At 41.3% G+C, this 19,355-nt stretch overlaps 1 pseudogene; it reads right to left on the reverse strand.

Moving 5' to 3' along the window:
* Positions 1–4,440: 4,440 nt before the first annotated feature.
* Positions 4,441–5,110, reverse strand: LOC116482885 (high mobility group protein B3-like; annotated as a pseudogene).
* Between the last annotated feature and the right edge of the window lie 14,245 nt (positions 5,111–19,355).

Genomic DNA, 19,355 nt, shown 5'->3' on the forward strand with positions numbered 1-19,355 from the left:
TATTTAGTTTTACTAGTTAAATATATTATGTTTTACATTATAGCAATAGAGATTTGAAACAAATCCATATTTCAGAGCCATGGACTTAAGTTTGTGTACACATATATGAGCATGTGTGCATGTGTACCTGTGTGTGCCTGCACTTACGTATGTGCACATATGCATGCATGCAGGTGCATGTTTGTATGCATGTACACATGTGAGTGCCTGTGTGAGCGTAGCATCCTAGGAGAGCTTAACATCCACCTGAAGATGCAGCCACACCCCAGCTATTGGAGAAATTACTGCTTCCTTTTAAGATAGACGCAGGGAATTAATAAAGCAAGTAAGGATATAATCTCTCTCTCCCTAAGGATAAAACCTTTCCCCATGTAGGACCCCTTTATCTTCTGAATGGAACAGCATATGATGTGGATGCCAAGGGAAACCAGATAAGTCTGATAAAATTTGCTATTTGGCAGCAAACCCTACAATTACTACGAAACACTTTGCAAATTATCACACTTCCTTTGCTGTTCTTCCTGGGCCTTTGTCCTCTGCTTCTGCTGCTTCAGAACCAATTCCACCCACTAACTATGCCCCTGCCTGCCTGCCCCTTCTCCATTTTACCTCCACTCTCTTTCCATCCTGCTGGTCTGGTACAAAAGGCAATGGGTATTTCAAAATGCTGGCTGCTCTTGGTGTTACAGGTGCAAAAGCTGATTAGAGAAAGGATAAGTTGGCTAGAGCTGTGATTGCTAAACTTTTCTGATTGTTCACCCTTATCACTAAAATATTTTGATCACGAAGTCCCAACATATGCATACTTAAGTCCATGGTTCTGAAATATGGATTTGTTTCAAGTCTTTATTGCTGTAATGTTAAATTTAATATCTCTAACTAGTAAAACTAAATAAGTAAAATTTTTGAAGGTACGTAATGTCCATCATTTTCACTAGGTTGGCAACTAGGTGCATATATATTTTATGTATTTATATATTTATAAGTTGCACACCCTTCCTATTGTATTAGTAGATTATATATGTTATAAAATATACAAAAGGTAAAAACTCAAAAAGATGAGATTTAAAAAATATAGAGAAGTTCTAATATTTTCTTCCTGCATTTCATGGAGGTGATTTGATGACTAGTAGACTAGAAATGGAGAAGTCTTTGTAAGTCTAACTTTAAAAGTCTCAAGAGTACTACAAACTCTTTGGCTCTCCTCAAGGTCAAGGCTTCCTGCCATGGTGATCTGCCAGGTCCAGCTAGCTGCCCACCAGGTCCACAGGAGATACGGTGATGCTGCAAATAATCTGAAAGATTTTTTTTCTTTTGCTGTTTCTTTCACGTCTTTCTTCACTGACAGGCTCTTCTGTTTGCCCTCGTGTGATCTGTTTCTTGATTAGAACTCATACTTGGCTGACCATGTCCTAAGTGATGCCTGAAGTTCCAGCCCTTCTCTTCTCTCTCATGGGCTAAGCCTCTGCGTAGAAGTCCACAGCATCCCCAGTCATTTGAGACTTGGACTTCTTTGCCCACAGCTGTACAAACACTGGCTTTCTATAGCCAAGAGTGAATGGTCATTAAAGGATGAGCCCAAGGTCTTAAGGAGTTTTCCAATTCAATTTTTTTTTTGTTTTTTTTGGGGGGGACGGAGTCTCACTATGTCACCAGGCTGGAGTGCAGTGGCACGATCTCGGCTGACTGCAACCTCCACCTCCCGGGTTCAAGCGATTCTCCCGCCTCAGCCTCCTGAGTAGCTGGGATTACAGACATGTGCCACCACACCTGGCTAATTTTTGTATTTTACCTTGTTGGCCAGGCTGGTCTCGATCTCCTGACCTTGTGATCAGCCCACCTCGGCCTCCCAAAGTGCTGGGATTACAGGTGTGAGCCACCGTGCCTGGCCTTTTCCAGTTCTTTAAAGGTACAGAAAAGCAAGGAGAGAGAGATACTCAACCAGTGTGTACCTGCACAGCAGAAATGTGTGACAGAATGGAGCCCACCTGATGGGTGCCTCTAAGATGCAAGTCCCATGGGGGAAGAGAGTCTTCCAACCAACCCCTACACCAGCACTGAGGGCAGTGCCTGACACGGATGAAAGGTTTGTTGAATGAATGAATGACTCAAATTTTATCATGGATTGGTACCAATCAGAGGACCTCTTCCATTGCTTTGGGATCTGAAATAGCACTTTAGTGCACACTCAGGTTGTTTTTCTTCCAAACTGGGAGAAGGGATGGAGGGAGGCCAAGGCTCAGCTTTTGTGTATGGTCTTACTGATTTATTCAAATTGAACACTGGAGCTTTTGGACAAAAACATCCTCATGCCATTTCTAGCAGTTCCTCCATCCAGCACACTTGGAGCATTGCTAGTCCCCAGCAGGAGGTCCAGTCTTCCTGGGACTTTGTTTCATCATGGTGCTTCTTCATTGCTGGACACAAGTTTTCCTTTTTTCTTACTGCCTCAAAATCTTAGTTCCTCTGGGCGCCTTCCTGCTGCCACAAATGAACTTTCACTTGCTCTGGGTTTCTTCCCGCTGCCACCCATCTTTTATAAAAACAAAATTCGAAAATTAAAAAAAATCATTTTGGTAAAAAATAATGACAAAAAATTTACCATCTTAGTCATTTTTAAGTGTACAGTTTCATACTGTTAATTACATTCACGTTGTTGTGAGACAGCTTTCCAGAACTTTGTCATCTTGCAAACCTGAAACTCTGCACCCATAACAACAACCCTCTCTCCCGCTGGGAGCTCCCATACTACGTTCTGTCTCTGTGAATTTGACTACTCTAGGCACCTCATAGAAGTAGAGTCATATAATATTTGTCCTTTGGTGACTGGATTATTTTACTTAGCATAATGTCTTCAAGGTTCACCCATGTTGTAGCATGTGCCAGGATTTCCTTCTTTTTAAGGCTAGATAATATTTCATTGTATGTGTATGCCGTATTTTCTTTAGTCATTCATCTTTTGATGAACATTTGGGATAGTTCCATCTCTTGGCTATTGTCAATAATGGTGCAATAAACATGAGTGTGCAACTCTCTCTTAAAATCCTGCTTTCAATTCAGTCTTTTGGATATATACCCAGAAGTGGAATTGCTGGGTCATATGGTGGTTGTATTTTTAATTTTTTTGAGGAACTACTATAGTTTTTTTTTTTTATAGCAGTTGCACCAATTTATAACCTCACCAATAGTGCCCAAGGATTCTTCCTCAACATTTGTTATTTTCCTTTGTTTGTTTATTTGGTAGTGACTATACTAATGTGTGTGAAGTGATATTTCATTGTATTTTTAACTTTTTTGAGGAACCTCCATACTATTTTTCATAGCAGCTGTACCTTTTGACATTCCCACTGAAAGTGTACACAGTTTTTAATTTCCCCATATCCTCCCCAATACTTGTTATTCTCCTCCTCCATTTTTTTTGGTAGTGGCCATCCTAATGGGTGTGAAATGACATCTCATTGTGGTTTTGGTGAACATCTCTCTGATTATTAGCAATGTTGAACATCTTTTTGTATGCTTGCTGGCCATTTGTATATCATCTTTGCAGAAATGTGTATTCAAGTCCTTTGCTTATTTTTTAAAATGTAATATTGTTTATTTAACTTCAAAAACATTTCAGCATTCTAAACATACTAAAAAAATCCAGAACGTTACAAATCGTGTTTAAGTACAGAAGGTCCTTTAACTTTCAGTGATGCAGTAGCTCTTCACTTTACTGACAATGAACAGCTCTACAGTGTGTTTAAAAACAAACAGTTTAAAAACTAATGCACTCAACTAAGAACAAAAGCAAAATAAAACTTCTCATGCCAGTTGACCCCCTTTGTCCACAGCTAAGATGGCAGCAGAATGCTATGTCACTATATACAGAAACAAGACAACCTGAAGCTAAATGGATATCCACTGCAGACTCAACAGGTCCAGTCTTGCAGTGCACACCCTGAGCTACGGCCCCTCCGAAAGGCATCTTCCTCACAGCCTCAATGCCGAGCAAGGAGCATCAAGAGTTTGTCTTGGTTGTTTTGTTCTTTTCACAAACTATAGATATATAGAGTTGATAACTCAGGTTTTCTAGCCAATAACCATATAGTTAACACCACCTTCTAAATAAAAAAAAAAAATGTCAGAAACATCTTTAAATGCCTTGTCACACCAACAGCAAAGTGCACAGAGTGAGATCAGGAGAGTGCCTTTTCATTTGAAAAATGTTTGGAAATACGTACAACTTTGATACAGTTTCAGGGTGCTCCAGACACCCATGGCCACTTGACATAAACCACTGACAATTTCTAGAGCACTTTGAGAAACTACAATATGATTGTGATCAAATTTTGTAATTAAACCTAATGAGGGCAACAGATACTTCTCAAATAAGAGATGTGTCAATTACGATGCTCCCCTACTCTAAGGTATTCACAAGGAGACAGATAAACAGTTTCTTTATTCCTCCTCCTCCTCCTCTTCCTCCTTGTCTTCTTCATCTTCCTCTTCCACCTTTTTCTGGGCAACTTTAGCAGGACCCTTTGCTCCATCAAACTTTCCTTTCAACTTATAGTCAGCAACATCCTTCTCCTACTTCTCCTTCAGCTTTGCCACCTTAGTGATGTAAGCCCGCTTTTCACTGTCATTTAAGTTATTCCACATCTCACCTAGCTTTTTTGCCATGTCTCCAATAGAGATGCCAGGGTTTGTGGATTTGATCTTGGGGCGGAATTCTGAACAAAACAGGAAGAATCCAGACTGTGGCCTTTGGAAGGCATTAGGATTCTTGTTCTTCTTGCTTCCCTTAGCTGGTCCATAATCCTTCATTTCCCAATCAGCGCACTTATTCCGCCTCTGCCGTTTCATCAAATTTAGATTTCTCTTGCACGGACATTGTCTTCCACCTCTCAGAGCACTTCTTGGAATATGTTGCAAAATTGACAGGGACCTCTGCGTTTTTCTTATGTTCTTCTCTGCATGTCTGCACAAAGAAGGCATATACAGACATCTTGTCCTTTGGTTTCCTGGGGTCACCTTTAGCCATCCTGACTGTATTGCTCACTAGTCTGAGCAGCACAGGGCACAACGAGCAGCTCAGTGCTCCCCAGCCTCAGGCTAGCTGCCTCCACAAAAGCCTCTCCTTTGCCTATTTTTAACTAGGTTATTTAATTTTGTTGTTGTTGTTGAATTGTAGGAGTTCTTTATGTATTCTGGGTATTAACCCGTTATCAGATATATGACTTGCAAATATTTTCTCCCATTCTGTATGTTACCTTTTTGTTCTGTTGATTTTATTATTGGGTGCATAAAAGTTTTTGTTTGAGTTTGGATAAAATACTATTTATCTATCTTTGCTTTTGTTGTCTGTGATGTTAGCATCATATCCAAGAAATCACTGCCAAATCTGATGCCATGAAGATTTTCCTCTATGTTCTCTTCTAGGAGTTTTATTAGCTTTGGGTCTTATGTTTAGGTCTTTCCTCCATTTTGAGTTAATTTTGTATAAGATATAAGATAAGGGTCCAACTTACTTGTTTTGTCTGTAGACATCCAGTTGTCCCAGCACCATTTGTTTAAGAGATTGGCCTTTCCTTGTTGAGTGGTCTTGGCATCCTTGTAGAAGATCATTTAACCATATAGGCAAGTGCTTATTTCTGGGCTCTTTATTCTATTATTATTATTATTATTATTATTTTGGTTTATATATCTGTCATTATGCCATTACTACACTGTTTTGATTACTGTAGCTTTGTAATATGTTTTGAAATCAGGAAATGTGAACACAACAACTTTGTTCTTCATTTTAAAAATTGTTTTCACTATTTGAGGTTTCTTGAGATTTCATTTTAGAATTTTTTTTTCTGTTTCTGCAAAAATTGCCATTTGGATTTTGGTGGAAATTCCACTAACTATATAGATTGCTTTGGGTAGTGCAGACATCTTAACAATATTAAGTCTTCCAATCCACGGACATGAGGTATCATTTCATTTATTTGAAAGTCTTCTTTGATTGCTTTCATTAATGTTTTGTAGTTTCCAGTGTATAAACCTTTCACCTTTTTATTTAGATTTATTCCTAAGTATTTTATTCTTTTTGATGCTATTTTAAATGGAATTGTTTACTTAATTTCATTTTCAGATTGTTCATTTAGTGTATAGGAATGCAACTGATTTTTGTATGTTGATTTTGCCTTCTGCAACTGCTGAATTTGTTTATTAGTTCTAAAAGTTATAAGTTGTGGTATTATCTTTAGGGTTTTCTGTGTGTAACATGATGCCATCTGTGAATAGAGATAATTTTAATTCTCCCTTTTTAATTTGGGTGCTTTTAGTTTATTTTTCTTGCCTAATTGCTCTGGCTAGGACATCCAGTACTACTGAAGAGAAGTAGCAAGAGTAGTCATCCTTATCTTGTTCCTGATCTTAGGGGAAAAAGGCTTCAGCTTTTCACCACTGAGTATGACATTAGCTGTGGGCTTTTCATATATCGTCTTTATGATGTTGAGGTAGTTTCCTTATATTCCTAGTTTGTTGAGTATTTTTTTAATCATGAAAAGGTATAGAATACGTCAAATACTTTTTCTGCATCATTAAAGAAAATCATAACTTTTTGGTTCTTCATTCTGTTAATGTGGTATAATTCTGCCATTCTTTTATAGTTCCTAAATTCTGTTAAATCTTCCCTTCTAATCTTTAGCTCCTTGGCAATAATTTCATTATCCAGTAAGGATTTTTATCAATATTTTATATGTTGTGATATATTAATTTTTGGAACAGACTTGATTTTTCCAGCACCCATCATTCTAAGTCTTGTTTCAGAGAAATGTGATCATGCAGCCCTTATTTTATAAAACTTTTCTCTGAGTTCTCTTTTGCCTCTTTCCTATTTTTAGTCTCCTCTTAAATTCCTAGGTAACCTCCTGTGTGTCCCTCAGAAAATTTATTCAGAAACCTTTTTCTTTTCTGTGAAATTGCTCAGTATGATGACTCACAGTGAGCCAATGTTAAAACAATAGTAACCAGAACTCAACATTCTCATGCATGCCAATATCATCTCTTCATCTTGAATATTTTCTGAGCCTATGCAACTTAGATGCAGGCTGTAAGAATATCCTTGGTTACTGGTGCAAAAAAAAAGTCAAGTAACAAAATAGAACAAAATGATAATTGGACCTAGGAGACACTTGGCAGGGTAGCAGTTTTATTTTAAAAGTCAAATCATATTTTTAAAACTTCAGGACATTTTATCAATGCTTTACTTATAGGTGTAATCAGTTCCATTCAGAGAGAAATGTCTAAAGAATTAGATCATAAATGAAGGGAAGACAGCATGGAACAAAATGGAAAGAATGCAAATTATGAGAAATGTCTTGTTCTTTCTAATACTTGTGATTCCTAAGTTCTGCTTTCTGGAGAGGTCGTGAGTGGGCAGAGACAAAGCATGCAACACAAAAGGAGGAGCATGAAGTCAACCACAAAATGCTGTCTCACCACAGTTATTTTCTAAATACTGTCATCATCACATTTCTCTGTTAATAGGTCTGTATCACAGTGGTATTAATGAAAATGACATGTCTAAAAGCAAAAATTTACATAAAGTTTTGTATTAGAGGGTCATGAATGCTAGTTGAAAAAATTCAAAATTCTAGTTGGGACTTTTTTTTGTTGGCTTTTTGTTTTTGTTTTTGAGACAGAGTCTCGCTTTGTTGCCCAGGCTAGAGTGCCGTGGCACAATCTGGGCTCACTGCAACCTCTGCCTCCCAGGTTCAAGCGATTCTCCTGTCTCAGCCTCCGGAGTAGCTGGGATTACAGGCACCTGCTACCACACCCAGCTAATTTTTGTATTTTTAGTGGGGACAAGGTTTCACCATGTTGGCCAGGCTGGTCTTGAATTCCTGACCTCAGGTGATCTGCCCTCCTTGGCCTACCAAAGTGCTGGGATTACAGGCATGGGCCACCGTGCCCAGCCTTGACATTTTTTAATTAGGTGAATTGGCAATTGGATCTTTTTCTACCTTTTCTTTTGAGAAGTTTTTTTGGTTGTTGTTAATCAAAAGCTTTTTCCCCCTTCATTAATGTCTAAGTACATAAATGCCTACCTGACACTCTTATTTTTGTGGGTAAAACAGCTCAGTTTTTGTACTAGTATTATAAAATTCTTGTTTTGATAATTCAAAGTCATGGGGTCTATGCAGAATTTCTTATGAGAAACACACACAGAAATCCAGTGTCTTATAAAATGATTTATATTTCATTCACGTTTCAATTCTATTTTTGGTGAAACTTGATCATTAGCAGACACAAATGTACCTTGAAGCCTTGGTCAGTATATAATATGTGATATATCATCACCTACAGCACTAGAATCTCCTCATATTTTGAAAACGGGGCTAGAAAAATGCAATATGCAGGACAACCCCAAATTCCCATCTTTTCAGAGATTGCCAAGCAAATGTGAACCCTCTGAATTTGCTGAGACTCTGATCTCCAGTGTGAACTCAGGTTACCTGCCCTTCAGATTCTAGTTATGGCCTTCAGAGACTCTGCTGAGGCACTGCAAGGATGATGTTCTTTGTCATAAGCTCACTGTGCACTTATTTCATGCAGCCAGGCAATGAGCGTATCAAATTCACCTTCAAACTTTTGGCTCTGTGGCTTGAAAAAACCCAAACAAGAATTTTTCTGGAACAATCTTTCAAGAATCCTAGTTTGGTTGGTCTGACTCCCAAGGGCTATTTGTGATTAGATGATTCCTCCTAAGGGTGACAGGTTCTGTTGAATTTCACATTAGGTCCAAGTTCCTCATGGCCCTAGTGTATACTGTAGTATAGCCACGGGGATCACAGCCAAGGACTAGATGGTGAAAGGGCAAACTAAAATATACAGGTGTGTTCCAAAAAAGGAAGAACAAGTGCCCATATAAAAATAATTTTATGCTATATATCTTAAATAATATAATGACATTTATACTATAAGCTAAATTTTCAAAGTTACACCAACAACAAATAACACAAGTATACAGAATCCCATCGTTCCTGAAAATCCTGGGGCTGTGTAGTTTAGAAACAGAAATGAGCACGTCTGGGCCCATACAAAGAACCCCAGAAGCACTCCTCATGTTCTTGCCCAATGTCGTTCAAACAGCACCATTTCAGGATACCTGTTGACTTGGGAAGTGAGGGTGATCAGCTCCCTGCTGCCTCAGGCACTCTCCCTCCACATAGTCCCTGGGCACCCCAGGTTGGAGCACAATATCAACCTGAGGGGAAGAAAGTTGGGTCGCTCATGGGTCCGTGAACCCAACTGAGAACTGGTTAAGTGGTTAGCAGGCAGTGCTGTTGAGTGACGTGCAGGCAGCTCCCTCTCTCTTCCCAAGCAGCTGGGCTTCTGGAATGCAGATGCCCGGCTGCCTTCCTGCCAGACAGTGGAGAGTTGGGTTAGAAGGGGGAACATCTGGGGAGATTTCCGGTAGCAATCTCCGGAGGCTGAGCTAGATAATCAGGCTTCATAAATTGGGTTGACTAGACAGTAAAATATTTATTATGATTCCTCTTTTTTTTTTTTTTTTGAAGTTCAAAAACCCTTGTCATCCCCGGCTGAAGCCTGTGTCCACATGAGAGGAATTCATAATGAAATCAGAAGTAGCCTGCCACCACTTACTCATGACCTCCACCTGCAGCAGGGAGGCAGTGATTGGATCTGCATATGTGCTCCATTTAATTGTTTTTTTCCTAATAAAACAGAAAAATCAATGAAACAACAACAAAGAGCAATCCAAAAAAAAAAAAAAAAAAAAAAACCAGCCCCTGTGATGGTCTTTTATTCATTCTTGATGTATCAAATACTTTCTTACATGGGTGAAAAACAGAGGCAAATAATTTGGATGTTGTTTAAAAATAGACTTTCATATAAATAATGTTTAGTCTTAAAGATACCTATTATTATTTTAACCTTGAATCTCTACTAAAAACAAATGGTGAGTTGTAGAATTATTCAGATAATTCAGACCAAAATCCTGGTTTCTCTTTAAATATTTAGATAATGGAACAAAAACAGCTACAGCTGATCTGTGTGATTAGTGACCAAGTGCTTTCTTTGGGAAAGTGGATGATGTCTTGGCTGTACCCTCAAACTAAGTCCCATGTCAGTGGAGAGCACTAGAGGTTTATTATAAAAGAGGGATTCAGATTTCTGTCAAAGGTGCACATTTATTTTTTTTTTTGAGATAGAGTCTTGCTCTGTCACTCAGGCTGGAATGCAATGGCATAATCACAACTCACTGCGGCCTCCACTTTCTGGGCTCAATTGAGCCTCCTGCCTCAGCCTCCTAAATAGCTGGGACTACGGGTGTGTGCTCTGTGCCACCATGACCGGTTAATTTTCTTGGGTTTTTTTTTTGTAGAGATGGGAGTGGTCTCACTATGTTGTTCAGGCTGGTCTCGAACTCCTGGGCTCAAGTGATCCTCCCGCCTTGGCCTCCCAAAGTGTTGGGATTACAGACATGAGTCATTGCACCCAGACTCTTTTTTCTTAAATGCTTGCACTAGTTAATAATCTGGCATTTAAATGTTTCAGTCAATTGGTAATCAACACCGATTACAGAGAACAGCTTCCCCACCTGGGTATAAGATGACTGCTGCTTCAGGCCTCGCTGCCCATCTAGCCCCAGCTCCTGCCATTCCCCACAGCATCCCACGTTCCAGTGAAACTTCCTCAGCATTCCCAGTCTCATCCAGATGGCCCACTCCTCCATGACTTCACACCTGCTGTGTGCTTCCAGACTTTGTTCTTTGGGAAACCTCCTGCACATCCCCTCATGGGGCCCCCTGCTCCCATCCTCATCAACTCCTCGATACCTTTCCAATCAATCTGCCTTCCACCGCAGTCTATGCTGAGAAAGGTATCTGCCTTTTGAGCTTCCATTTTATCCTGTTTACATCTCTAAGATATCACTTATTTTTTTTACTGAGTGCCTCTTCTTTGGTAGGTCCTGCTCACTTGGTGAGAACACAGACACAGTTCCTGCCCTCCTGAGGTTGACATTCTAGGTGAGGAGAAAGATGACAGACGTGCATGGGAAATGATGCCAGGAAGTGCCATGACAAAGACACAACAGAGGTTTTTCTTGTTTGACTTTCCCCGTAGACTATGAACTCTTTGAAAGCAGAGACGGTAAATCTAGCATAGAGTGGAGTGTTAGCATATACTACATGCCAGTCAATGTTGAATGAATGAGCAAATGAAAGGCATATTTAGTGGACTTCTCATGATGTTTCCAACCCTTCCAATAATGGAGGATATAAAAGAAATAAATAATAATTTTACTTATTATGGTTGGAAAGTTTTCTCAAAGAATATCTATGAGACATTTTCAAAGATAAAGAATTTTCCCTTTGACTACAAAACAACAGTTAGTTCAGATAGCCAGGCACAAGGCCATCACCTCTTCTCACTGTCACTGATCATCATTCAGACAGATCACCCACAAGACATGTAAAAAATGGTGGTTCTCTACTCCAGGTTTCTATTTCTATTAACTTCTATGGCATATGATTGTGAACAAACATTTGTAGTCAATATTTGATAAAAAGCCCGATTCAATCAAGTAAATAAAGCATTAGAAAAAATAATTTCATTCCTTTGCTAAACTAAATCCATTAAGACACCAGTAGAACTGAGGACAAAGGATATTTAAAACAAAACAAAACAAAACAGTGAGACCCATTGCTCATTTGCATTTTAAAATTAATTGCTGCCCTAATTATTCGTCAATAGAAGCATAAATGAAGCAAATATAACTTAGCGTAAGCTTTTAGACACCCACAGGATTCTCCTCGCAAGAGTAAATTGTTGTAGTGGTTCTCTGTGACAGTTTATTTTTGTTGTCTTCCCATGACTGAAGAAAGAGAAGAGTGAAGCCATACAGAAATGAAACAGACTCAAGGGAAACAGATGGACACAAGTAGTTACTTTTAGTTTTCACCTGTAAGATGTAAGAAGGAGGGCTGGGCATGGTGACTCACTCCTGTAATCCCAGCACTTTGGGTGGCTGAGGTGGGAAGATTGCTTGAAGCCAGGAGTTCGTGACCATGCCTGAGCAATAAAGCGAGACCCTGTCTCTACGGAAAAAAAAAAAATTAGCTGATCATAGTGGCATGCACCTGAAGTTCCAGCTACTCAGGAGGCTGAAGCGAGAGGATCTCTTGAGCCCAGGAGGTCAAGGTTGCAGTGAGCCAGGATTGCACCATTGCACCCCAGCTTGAGTGAGAGTGAGCGAGAGCTTTTCTCTAAATAAAATATTTAAAAAAAAAAGATGCAAGAAGGTAATAACCAGTAAGGAATGTTGGTACCAAGGAGCTTCCTTGGCAACCTTTCTGAAGCTACACTTCCATTAATTGTAAAGTGTGACTGACTCCATGACCCCAAAGTGGAACCAAAAGCTGAAAAATGTAGTTCAGCATGGAGTTGTTACCTGTCTGGCTTTGTGTAAATCTGATTGATTGACTTGCATATTTGCTCCATGTACCTTCCCTCTGTCTTAGTTTCAGCTGCTATAACAAACACCGCAGACTGGGGGTGGGAGCTTAAATGATGATTTATTTCTCACAGTTCTGCAGGCTGAGAAGTCCAAGATCACAATGCTGGCTGATCAAGGTTCCTGGTGAGGACTTTCTTCCTGGTTTGCAGATGGATGTCTTCTCTCTGTGTCCTCACATGGCAGAGAGAGAGAGAGAGGGAGATAGAGATAAATAGAGAGAGAGAGAGAGAGATCTTGGGTTTCTTTCCCTTCTTACAAGGTCATTAATCTCATAGTGACAGTGACACCTTCATGACCTCATCTAACCGAAATCATCTCCCAATGTCTCCACCTCCTGATACTATCATATTGGGGGTTAAGGCTTCAACATATAAAATTTGGGGGGACACAAGCATTTAACCCAACGCACCCTCCCACCATGTCGACAGAGCAGTAGGAAGCATTTAGCACAGCTGGGAAAATTTCTCTGGCACATAATCAGGCATTCATTGTTGGTAATCTCTATCAAAAGCTTATGAAGCAACACAATGATGCTGAATGGCAAATAATTCTAAATCTCAGTGATTTAAATTAACTATCATCTATGCTCATGCTTCCTGGGCTGCAGGTCAGCTGTGGCATGGGTGATCTAAGTGGGCACAGCTAGGCACCTCTCCTCCAGGTATGCTTTGCAGGTGCATGGGTCAGTTGGAAAAACTCTGCTTCATCCACAAGACATGTAAAAAATGGCCACAGTTTGTATTCAGGTCTGTTTCACCTGTCTCGTTCTGCAATGATCATCACAGGGCATAGAGCTGTCTGATTTACAATTTTTTAAGGTGCAAGTAGCAGCTCTCAAAGTGGTATGTGTAAACATGCAATGCCTTAAGGTTTAGACTCCAAATTGACATATGGTCATTTCTGCCTACGTTTCACTGGCCAAAGGAGTCTCATAGTCAAGGTCAACATCAGTAGGGTGAGAAAGTAAACTCTTCCCATTGGAGGCCAGTGTGTTTCTGTGTTGGGGGCAGGAGGGGTACTAAATATTTGTTAAACAATAATTTAATCTATCGTAACTATATTTAAAGAAAGTCCTTTATTTTCTGATTTAGGCCTCTACACATGAATTATTTCAAGTTTGCCCCCCTCCTGCTTGTTTTGGTTTTCTCCTGAGTTTGTTAATTATGTTAGAGTAGCCAGAAAGATCTTCTCTCCTTAGGAAAGGCATGTGGAAGATTTAGAAACACTTGACTTTGCATGAACTTCCAGCAGAAACAGCCAGACGTGGTCCAGTTGAGTCTTTGCCCTGCTGCTTGAGGAAGGGGACCATGGGATGTGGGTCTACGGGTCTTATTTGGATTTGAGGCCATGCACTGAGGCGCCCAGTACAGACCAGATAGCAGAAATCTGCCTCCGCAGATGTGTACCTGACTTTACTGCTCCGATTACAGCATCACCTCTCCCCTGTCACCAACTGGCAACCCACAGCAAAGTATGTTTTTCTGATCATTTTGCGCTCATTAAACACAGCTGTCACAACAGTAGATGCGAGGATGCATGCAAAAGTTTTCTGCCACATCAAAATAAAGCTGAAACGCTTTTTTAAAAAAGAGCTGATGCCTTTGAAGCCTGTTCTCAAGGAGTATTGGAAATATCACCTTTTGTCGTTGACAATTGAAAGCGTTCCATTGCAACACAAATTAAATCTCTGCCCAGACTAAAGAAGCATCATCCATCAAAATTTTGCACCAGAAAGCATTTGGCCCACCATTTGTGGGGTTCAATCATACTATTCCTGGGTCTGAATGACTCATATTCATTGTACTGGCTGATCCCTGCTCATGGTTTCAATAGAGAGAAGTAGTTCCCCGACGCTCAAAGGAATGTTACGAGTATAAGATAACCAGGCACCTACTACACCCCCTATTAGAGACTTAAACCAAGTGAATAGATTCTTGAGCTTCAACATGGACCCACTGGACTAGATTCTCTGGATGGGAGTGGGGGCCATCCCTGATTCCAATGCAGTCATCAGAATCCATTTCACCAATCCCCAGGCCTGTGTGGGAACCAATAAGGACCATACATTTCAGTAACGTGCCTGTTGATGCAGCACCTCTTACATTTTCCTGTTGTTTACTCAGTGTCAGTCTTATCTCACGATCAGTCACAAGTTGACCCTGGCCTCTACTTCTCAGAGAAGCCCACCATCAGCTCCCCCTGCGCTGCATAATGAGACCACTACCTGTGTCCCCTTCATACCCTTTGCCCACCTCGATCACAGTAGTTTGCACTCTGTCCCCATCGTCTGCTCACGCATCCTCACTAGACTGGAATTTTGAGAGTAAGGACTGCGTCCAACATATGTGTGGTTCTAACAGAATAACACAGGGCTTGACACAGAGAAGGCCCCCAGAAGGGTTGGTGACAGATAGGAAGGAAGGTGGGGGACAGGAGAACAATAGCATCAGATTGTTTCAAGGGGTGGGTGGGCACAGCTTCCAGCCAGATGCTGCTTGTGCACACCAGGTGACTACAGATACAGACTTTTTAGTCTCTATCTGCCTTCCTTCTTCCACCCCAAGGGCTACATGACAGCCTGGGCACACAGGCAACAATTATTAAGTAATGAGAAAAGATAAGAAGAGCTCTCATCTCCTGGGTGGCTGTATCAGTCAGGGTCCAGCCAGGACAACTCACTTCCCTAGTTATTTCCTGCCTCGTCTCTGCCTACATTCCCCTTTTGACAAAGCCTAATGGGAGGCCAGGGAAATGGGGCACCTGTGCCATGAGAGCCAAGTGGCTGAGCAGTTTGGACTCATTCAGTTCCCTCTCTCATCACAAGATGGGACGCACATTTCAATGACCCACAGCCAGCTGCACAAGCTATGGTGTCTGATTAGGACACACCCTCGCTCTGTGTTCTTGCAGTGTGTGATGGCATTGCGGGCTACTTGAGGAATATGTGTAAGAAATTGAGATGCCGCCTCTTCCATGATGTCACACTGGAGAGAAAAATCCAAAGACAGGATAGAAATAGTGAATTTAAGGGAATTATGGATGAACACCTAGAATCCTCTGGTGTTCCAATTACTGCATAAATTAATGCTGGGCACTGACCAGAGAGCTGAGAGGAAAAGGAAAGGCTGAGGGTACAAGGGCTCTGAGCTTGGTTAGTTTTGGTGTCTTAAATGAACCCATCATAAGCGATCTTAAGTGATCCCTCTCCTTGAGGGAGCCCATTGCTTACACAAGTCTCTGTCACCTCCTGGATAGCAAAGCATTAATTTACTGGGTGCTTTTTCTATACACAAGCCTACTGTGGTTAGATTGCATTAGTAATTTGAATTTATTAGATGTATTATATTAACTTTTATCAACAAATCAAGTGACTGTGTGTCTGTCATGTGCTAGATACCTCTACCAGGGTTACCACTCTCCCTTCTTGCTGCATAGCTAGCACTTTCTCTTCCTTCTGCAGGATGACCCAGAACATCCCCTCCAGAGGCTGTCCTGAAGCATCTCATTGGAAGTTGGTCTCTTCTTCTCCATCATTTGTTATCTTAGGCCCTTGTCCCTACCTAACCATAATTATAATTGACAATCCATTCATTTATCTGCTATTTCTTTGCCATCTCTAGAAGGGCAGGACCAGCATCTATATCCTTGATGCTTGGTGCAGTGTCTGGCACATAATAGAAGTGAAGTAAAATGTGTAGCATGACTAGATACACACAAGGCATAATACAAAATTAAATCAGATCCCTTCCTTTTTCTCAAAACTTGATAATATTGGGAAGAGCCATGTACACAGATAAGTAACAAAACAAAGCATTGCAACATAATTCCTTTTAAAAACGATGCAACTCATAGAAAGAGCTGCAGGTGATCTTGATGCAGGTACAGGTGGGTACCACGGTTTTTCAGATGAGTGGAAAAAGCAGGGAGTGGATTTGTGGTAGAAGTAGGAGCAGCATACATGGCCTCATGAGCAATGTTCTTCCCATTCACTGTTTTTGTTTTTTTTTTTTTTGCCTCCAGGCAGGATGTGTGAATAAGTGATGAGTGTGTGTGTGTGTGTGTGTGTGTGTGTGTGTGTGTGTATCTAACCACAGCCTGAATTGGCACATGGAGAGCTACCCTGCTTGAGATGAGTTGCACTGGATTTCTTCAGGTCTTTGTTTTTGTTTTTGCTTTGAGGCAGAGTCTCGCTCTTTTGCCCAGGCTGGAGTGCAGTGGCACGATCTCGGTTCACAGCAACCTCCACCTCCCAGGTTCAAGCCATTCTCCTGCCTCAGCTTCTCCAGTAGCTGGGATTACAGGCATGTGCCACCATACCCAGCTAAGTTTTGTATTTTTAGTAGAGATGGGGTTTCACCATGTTGGCCAGGCTGGTCTCGAACTCCTGCCTTCAAGTGATCCACCCACCTCAGTCTCCCAAAATGCTGGGATTACAGGCATGAGCCACCACACCTGGCCCAGGTCTGTCTTTCACTTGGTCTTCTTCCCATCTCTATCACTCCCCACTGTCAAGCTGATGGCCATGTCCCGCCATGCCAGCAGTACATGCGCCTCCGTCATTCTCAAGGGTAATAGCAGCTTACAACGATTCCACAGGTATTATAGACAGTTGTTTAATTATACTATTCATGCCTCTCTTAAAAGTAACATCTGTATATCTTTTATTTTAATAAAAAAGCATTCATAATTCAATATAATTGGAAACATTTCTGGATATTTCCTGAAAACTTTAAGGATTATTCAGGGTGCGTGGTGTGGGGCAAAACCAAGGCTAACTCTCAGAGGGTTAAAAACACCTGTCTGGAAGGGGACCCTGAAGATTGCAGCTCATCTCAGGGAACTTGCCCAGCCCTGAGCATTAAAGCAGGAAGCCACCTAGAATGGTAAGGACCAACCCGAACTCAGGAGGCTTTAGAATTTATTTTTTCATTAATGAGTGCTTCAGAAAGTGCACTGTCCCTAATTCCCTTCTTTGAAAGATGGAAACTTTAATGTGCAGTTAATTAAATGTTGTGTTGATTTGCAAGCCCTGAGCTCTCAGGGGCCTTGGGGAGGTGGAGGCAGGTTTAGAAATCAAACAACAGGGGGGACTGGCTGTCCCTGATCTGACCACAGTGCAGGCGGCACTGTTTGCTGCAGATGCCCGGGAGGCGTCGGAGGTGCCCCTGTGCCCAGACCCGCCATTCTGAGCATTGGTGATTCGTGAACGGCTCTGTTTACCGTTGAGAGGAGCAGAGCCCAGGCAACAGGTCCAGGCCCCGGCAGGGAGGAGGTTGGCCCGAGCCTATATCTCTCTCCTGGCTGCCTGGCTTTCAGAAGCATTCTTTAAAAAATTTTTTTTCCTAGTGCTTCAGCATGTCTTTGTGCTGAGAGGAGCTGTGTCATGCTGGAATTCTTTTCACAACAAACTAAAGAACCCAGCTGTGGTGCTGGCTGCGGCCTGAGAACCTGCAGGGTTTCTGTATGCAGTTATTTACTAAGGGGAGCAGTGAAGCTGCTGAGGTGGGTTTACTTGTGCAAATCCTCAGCAGGCTTTGCAATGCCGGCAGGGCTGGGGTGGGGGACTTTGGGCATCCATTCCCTGGGTGGGGTCGGGTGGGGCAGGGCTGGATGGAAATGCAAAGGCACTTAGAGATAGCAGAGTGTAAAAGGGACACAGACCTTATCTTCCCTCTCTCCCATTTTATAGATGAGTGAACGCAGTCAAGAAATTGAGTGTGTGATTTTGCAAGAAAAACTGGATTGCTCCAAATAACTAGAGCCTGTTAACAGCAGCAAGTTTATCATCAATTTGGCCCTGGCTAAAGGCACAACTTATGCAGTTACCAAATGACAACTTGCAGGGTTATTGCTACCAGAGCACACTTCCTTCAACCCTACTCATGGCAAGAACAAAGCATCAATACCTAATGAAAATACACTTGCTATTGTTTTGGCATGGGAACCCCTTTCTTGTAACTCTTATGCATGGTCAGCTTGTTTACGATGCCCCCAAGGAGCTGGCGAAAATCCAAGGATTGGCTTTGGAGGGTCTTGGCAGTGCTATTATATTCTTATTATGAATAAAAATTTTAAACCCAAGCTGATAAACATATTTTTTTCACACTGAATTCATCAGGAATACATTAACATTTTCTAAAAGGTAAAGACAGAAAAAATGAAAGAATTGAAAGGAGAACATTAGGATGTATTTGGCCACTAGGATCTCTGTTTCCATCAGCTCCTGCATATGAGCCAGAACTTCACCCCATATAACTAATGCACAGGGAATTAGCCTATGGAATAATGATCATTTCTGATGAGCAGAATAAGAGCTTGTTCCCGTGTATGCGCAGAGCCATTCATCCTAAGAAAGAAATCTGGAGTGAAAGCGCACAGCATATTTTGCATAGGTTCTGTAAAAGGATCCAGGCAAAACAGGCTTTGCAACGTTAGTTATGATCATATATGGAAAAAGCAGTTACTTTCTGGGGTGACATATGGCTGAATTGGTACAATGCCCAGGAATCTCAATGTCCCCCTTAGAAGGGTGAGCCCTGGCTTCATCCTTCACCCACATCGTCAGTGGGACAAACTGCACAGCTCGTGGACAGATCACCGGTAAAGAAAATCACATCCACCTGTGCTGAGACCAAAGCTGCTGTTGGGCTCTGGCAGTTGGCAAGCGCTAAGGTACCCTTCTGTGATCATAACTTTTTCTAAAGCAGGAAAATTATGAATGGAGCCCAAGCCCATCTGCTTAAGATTCAAGCATGGAGACATTCCGTAGTAAACAACAACAGCGACAATGCTGACAAAAACAACACATTTATTGTGAGGGCGATTCCACCCTTAA

This window comes from Hylobates moloch, unplaced genomic scaffold, assembly GCF_009828535.3.
Source record: "Hylobates moloch isolate HMO894 unplaced genomic scaffold, HMol_V3 SCAFFOLD_15, whole genome shotgun sequence".
Classification (NCBI taxonomy): domain Eukaryota; kingdom Metazoa; phylum Chordata; class Mammalia; order Primates; family Hylobatidae; genus Hylobates; species Hylobates moloch.